Source organism: Herpailurus yagouaroundi, unplaced genomic scaffold (genome assembly GCF_014898765.1).
Source record: "Herpailurus yagouaroundi ecotype Mexico unplaced genomic scaffold, PumYag 161, whole genome shotgun sequence".
Taxonomy (NCBI): Eukaryota; Metazoa; Chordata; class Mammalia; order Carnivora; family Felidae; genus Herpailurus; species Herpailurus yagouaroundi.
In genome coordinates, this window is record NW_024412402.1 from 10,296,636 (window position 1) to 10,303,224 (window position 6,589).

The window sequence follows — 6,589 nt, forward strand, 5'->3', positions numbered from 1 at the left end:
GGTGTGCAATGTAGCGATTCAACACTTCCATACAACACCTGGCGCTCATCGCAAGTGCCCTCCTTAACCCCCACCACCTGCTGCACCCCGCCCCCCCGCCCGCCCCCGCTCGGGTAACCATCGGTTTTGTTCTATATGGTTAAGAGACTGTTTCTTGGTTTGTCTCTCCCTCTCCCCCCGCCCCGCTCATTTGTTTTGTTTCTTAGTACATACGAAGGGCGCCTGGGTGGTTGAGCATTCAACTTTTCATTTCGGCTCAGGTCAGGATCCCACGGTCAGCCCCATATCAGCCTCTGTGCCCATAGTGTGGAGCCTGCTTAAGATCCCCTCTCTCTCCCACCGCCCCCTCCTGCTCGTGCTCACGCTCTTAAAAAAATTTTGTTTCCCACATTAGAAGTGAAATCATATTTGTCTTTCTGTCATTTATTTCCCTTAGCATAATACTCTCTAGCTCCACATCATTGCAAATAACAAGGTTCCACTCGTTTTGATGGCTGAATAATATCCTATTGTGTATATACACACACACACACACACACACACACTCCTTCTTTACCCATTCGTCAGTAGATGGAGCCATGGGCTGTCACCATAATTTGGCTATTGTAAACAACATTGCTATAAACATTGGGATGCATGTATCCCTTTGAATTCGTGTTTTTGCATCCTTTGGGTAAATTCAAGTATGTACTTTAGCAAGAAGAAATCTACCTTCAGGTAACATGGTGGCTCAAGGTGGCGAGGGGAAGCTCTTTACAGAAAAATGTAGCTTATCAATATAAGTGAATGATAGAAAATTTGCAACTTCTAATGAAATAATGGACTCAGGCAAGAATCCTCAGTAGAGGCGAAACCCATTAAATGAAAGGTTTATGGAGACCTGGATATTTGCTTAACGCCCAAGTGTCACCCCACAGATGCCTTGCTGATCTCAAGAGGAAAACCTAACTTTAAAAATTAAGGAGGGGCTCCTGGGTGGCTCAGTCGGTTAAACATCCAACTTGGGGTCAGGTCATGATCTCGCGGTCCAGGAGTTCAAGCCCCACGTCAGGCTCTGTGCTGACAGCTCACAGCCTAGAGTGTGCTTTGGATTCTGTATCTCCCTCACTCTCTGTCCCTCCCCCCGCTCACATTCTCTCTCTCTCAAAAATAAATGAACAAAAAAAATTTTTAAATCAAGGAATCAGGCTGCCATCACACCACCCAGCGGAATAACCAGATATTATGCACCTCCCAATAGGAGCATGAATTATGCAGGTGACATCACCTAAAGGCACCTTATCAAAAATGCTTAAGCTACACCTTCACATCTAATTTCCAGCTTCTAGGAAATATAAAAGTTGGAAGAACAAATGATACCACTTGCAAGCTCGAAGACAAACCCAGCAGGAGGGACATTTGTGCAAAGGGGTAACTGGGGCAACGTGAATAGGATCCGGGGACTAGAGGACAGGAAGGGATTGTTCGTTATGTGTGACAATGACATTATACTTTATAAAACCATTCTTCATGTGCAGACACGCATGCAGAAGATAAAATAACATGAAGTTGTCATTTACTTTGGGGGAAAAGTAACAGTTGACACAGTTATGACAAAACGTCATCGAGTGAAATCGAAGTGATACTTACTATTCTACTTTTCTGTACGTTTGAAATGTTTCTCAGCAAATAGATTTTTTTTTTTAGTTATATAAACAGGATAAAAATAGCCCCAAAAGTGATACAACTCCAAAGAAAGGTCGATAAGTGCACCATCGCAGAGGAAGCCTGCAGTATACTTCTCTCAATTATTGATGGGTCAGGCGGGCACAGTATTAGCATAGAAGATGAAATAATCCGATTAGCAGGCTTCACAGACAAGTGTAGAACCTACCACTCAACCCTTAGAGAATAAACATCCTTCTCAAGCGCATTTGCACAAAGTTAACTATGTCCTAGGCCACAAAGTCTCGACACATTTCAGAAGTAGTATGGGCACCCCACACCCCGTTTTGTGCCATCAATCCCCACCCAGCCTTGCCTGCGTCCCCCACCCTCCCACCTCTAGGCCCCACCTTCCTGCCTCGCATGGACCCGGCTCTTTCGTGTCCATGGCTCTGGATACCTGGGCGCTGCCCTCATTCCTAACACCGCACCAGTCTCCCCACCCCCTCGCTGGGGCCAGGGCCGGGCTTTGGCTTGGTCGGTCTTCATGGCGCCCACCATGCTGGGAGCCACGGGCAGCTTTAGCACCCAGAGCCAGCAGACTGTGTCCACACAGAGCACTGGCTTCCCCAGGCCTGCCCGGAAAGGCGGAGTAACGAAACACGGAAATTATCATCTACAGGACAAATGTTGAATAATGGAAGATGAGACAGGATGGAGCCAGCAGATAAATTACTCCTCCTTCTTCCCAGGATGGAACTATTCAGAGAAGCCTAGCTCCCCAGGGATGGTCCTGTGAGTCAGCTTACGGAGCTGTGGTCAGCTCCGGAACACCTCACCTTGTGTTTGCGCTCTCTCCCTCCCTGCCTCCCAGCCCTTTCCCTCTAACTCCTGCCTCCCCGGGACGGAACCCCACAATAAAGCGTTAAGTTGTAAATTTAGACAAGTTTTCTAAGCAACCTAGGCTAAAACCAGTAACTCACCTGAAAGCCAGCTATCAGAGACAGCATGACAGAGGCCCGAGTGTGACCCTGACAGGGAGAGGGGGGTGCAGCCCATCAGTGCGGTGGGGGAGCTAAGGGGAGACCTGATGTGGCGAGCTCTGTAATCCAGGTGTGTGGAAATGCCACAGAAGGCAGCATCTGAAGTAGAGCTAATGGCCGAATAAGGCGATTCCAGTGACAGGGAACAGCAGGAACAAAAGCAGGGAAGGGAGAAGCCCTGTGCTCCGAGGACAGGGTGAGAGAGAACAGAACGGGAGGGTGAAAAGAGCCCTAAGATGGCTTCGCAGCGAAAAGAATCTGGGCTTTAGAGGCAGGCACACCGCCACTCACAACTCCGTGAGTGTGTGCGTGTTGTGAATGGATTACCCAGTTCTAATTTTTTTTTTTTTCAACGTTCATTCATTTTTGGGACAGAGAGAGACAGAGCATGAACGGGGGAGGGGCAGAGAGAGAGGGAGACACAGAATCGGAAACAGGCTCCAGGCTCTGAGCCATCAGCCCAGAGCCTGACGCGGGGCTCGAACTCACGGACCGCGAGATCGTGACCTGGCTGAAGTCGGACGCCCAACCGACTGCGCCACCCAGGCGCCCCGATTACCCAGTTCTAAATAAAGCTGAAGGGTTCAAGTAAAGAGACAAAGCTCCCCCTTCAATCCCCGACCTCCCTCCTCAGAGGCAGCCACTGACCTCAGTTGGATGCGTATCTTTCCAGACTCTTTACAAACACTGAGCCTCTCTGGGTTTCCATTTCCTCATCTGTAAAATGGGGCCAATAACACTGGTGCTCCCCTCGTAGGGTTTCGCCATCAGAGTTAAATAACCAGATCCGTGTAAGGTACTCAGAGAAGCCCCTGGTCCAGCAGGGGCTCAGTGTAGGTCAGTGACGATCATGTCGTTATTATTTACAGATTTCTGTAAATGTCTGTCTGCTTGTTCTACAAAATGCGCTGGCTTTAAATTCCAGTTCTGCTACACAAGAGTTACATCTTCGGGAAGGGTGTTTGTTTTTTTGTTTTTGTTTTTCTTTTTAACGTCTCAGCGCTTGGTTTCTATCACGGGTAAAATGGGGAGAATTATACTTGCCTTCCAGGAATACAAGGACACTTCAATACGCTGTAGGAAGGGCACTTGGGACCCTAGGGATTCGATCCATATTTGCCTTCGTCATTACCACACAGGGTCGAGGTCTCTCCAGCTTGCTCCCAGAAGCCTCTGCGCTTACCGTTTAGGGTCAAAGGAGAAGAGAACACTGGGCAGGACAAACCCCCCGCTTTTAATTTTTTTTTAACGTTTATTTATTTTTGAGACAGAGCATGAACAGGGGAGGGGGAGAGAGAGAGGGAGACACAGAATCGGAAACAGGCTCCAGGCTCTGAGCTGTCAGCACAGAGCCCGACGCGGGGCTCGAACTCACCAACCGCGAGATCATGACCTGAGCCGAAGTCAGACGCTTAACCGACTGAGCCACCCCGGCGCCCCCCCCCCCCCCTCGCTTTTCTAAGCCTCTGGAAAGGCAGTGCCCAGGGTGAGAGACAGGTTTGGGCCAGGGACCCACACCTGTAGTTTCAACTAGTACTTCTCAAATGTGCACACAAGTCACCTGGGAAACTTGTTACCAAGCAAATTCTGCTTCAGTGGATTTGAGGTGGGGCCTGAAATCCTTTCTAACAAGTGGACTGGTGATGCTCATGTTGCGGGTCCCCAGACCGTACTTTAAGAAGCCAGGGCCCAGGACCCCTGCCCTTCCCATGGCCCACCTGAAAGCCATGTCCAGATGCTCTGCCTTGCAATGTCAAGGGCTCGAACAACGGACCTCACGGTCCATTCTGGCCTCAAAGGGCTGCCTTTCCTCTGAGCAGATAAGACACGTCGTTAGAGACCGCAAGCCTCTCTGCAGATCCCATCCCTTCAAGGGAAGGGCAGGGGGAGGAATCTAGATCTATCTAGAAAATAGACATAGCTCTTGCTCCCATGGAATTCACATCCTAGTTAGAGAAGATACATAATAAACAAGTAAACAAACATAGGCCTCCTAGAGATAAATGCTTTGAAATAAAATCAAACGGGTTAAGGAGCAAGTGTCTGAGTTGGTGGGAGGTATGATTGTAGATACGATGGCCAGAGAAATCTCTAAGGAGAGGACATTTGAGCAGAGACCTGATTGAAACAAGAGAATGACTCCTGTGGGTATGTGGGGGAAGAGCATTCCAGCAGAGGAACAGCATGTGCAAAGGCCCTGAGACAAGAGGACCTGATGTTTGAGGCACAGCAACGAGAACGATGAGGCTATGAGTCAGCAGAAGGCGAGTATTGGAAAAAGATATCAAAGAGGCAACGGGCAGAACAATAAAGCCTTCTAGGCAGTTGTGAGGGGTAAAATATACCAGAAAGTTCTGAGCAAAAGAAGATCTAATTTTTTGTGGTTTTTTTTTTAAGACGTCCTTTACGTACGATAGAATTCATCCTTGTTAGTCTAGAGGCCTGCCAATTTTGACAACTGTGTACCAACAAGCGATCATAGCCCCATCACCCCCCAAAAGACTCTCTTGCTATTTACAGCCTTCCCCACACCCACCTAATCTGTTTCTGTCCCCACAGTTTTGCTTCTCCCAGGAAGGCGTAGAACTGGAACACTATAGTAGGCGCTTTCTTGAGGCTGAAGTCTTTCACTTAGCATAACGCATTAGAGATTCATCCACACTGGCACACGGAACTCTTTATTGCTGACGAGCACGCCACATACGGACGTACGATGGTTTGTCCACCCGTTCACCAGCTGAGGAACATTGACGTTGTTCCCATTTTGGGCGATCACAAATAAAGCTTCTACAAACATTTGCGTACAGGTGTTTACACGCCCATAACCTTTCACAAGTTTCTTCTGACAAAGACGGGGAGTAAATCCACTCTCCCCTCTGAAACGACTCAAAAGCTGGGGAAGTGATACACAGAACGGCTTTCAGACGTGGGACACGAGGCAACACAGGACAGTGAGCCCTGAGAGAGGTGCACCCTACGGTACAGGAGGGGGCCCGGGCACAGCCTGGCAACCTCCAGGAGTCAAGGAGATGGGGGTAGGAAGCAGGTAGGGCTCACCTCGGAAAGTCCTGGAGCAGAGAGAGCTTCACGGCGAGAACTCTGGAGACCCACAGAGGGTCCCCTGGGCGTCTTTGGCTTCTAATGGGGGCCGCGTGTGTGAGGATATCACCTGGGACTGAGAAAGACCCACCGGAGAGGGGTGGCGAGAATGATCTGGAGCTCACACCGGCCCAGAATAGAAACATTGCCACCAACTGGCATGGGAAAACTTTGTAATTCATGGGAGATGGGAAGGGTATTGAAAGGGTACTGCCTCAGGAGTGGGGCGAGATCACCCCAAGATGAAAGGCTGCCCCGTCAGCCCCAGGGTCCTCACCCCCCTGCCTTTCTGGTGGTTCTTGCCCTGGCTTCACGTGGTCTGCTCCCACACCCCCACCATGAGTATCAGCTGAGGACTCAAGAGGACCGTGGGCGGGTACCCGGCCCTGTGAATCCTAATTGCCTTCACCTTCCAGTTTCTCAGCGCCTCTCATCAACTCAGAGAAACACCGGGCTTGGCCAAAATTCCCCTCCCTGCACTGCAGCCTGGAAATCCTCTCCAGGCTGTAAGCTTGGCCAATAAATAGTAGGGCCACCTCGCCTGTTTGTCCCTCTCGGGAGTCACCGTCTTCCAATCCCTGTTGTCCTACCTCTGAAAACCACCATATCATAAACTCTTTCCAGTGTTGCAGCCGTTTGAGGTCCAAAGGTACAGGGTCCCCAAGTCTCTATCTTGTCTGGAAGCACAGATGACATTATCTCAATTTGTGCCGAAAGGACCACTCGAGAGGGCAGATCAAGGACAAGCAAGGGCGGAAGGAGGAAGAGCAGTGAGAAAGGTACTGTAGTGATGCAGGTGAGAG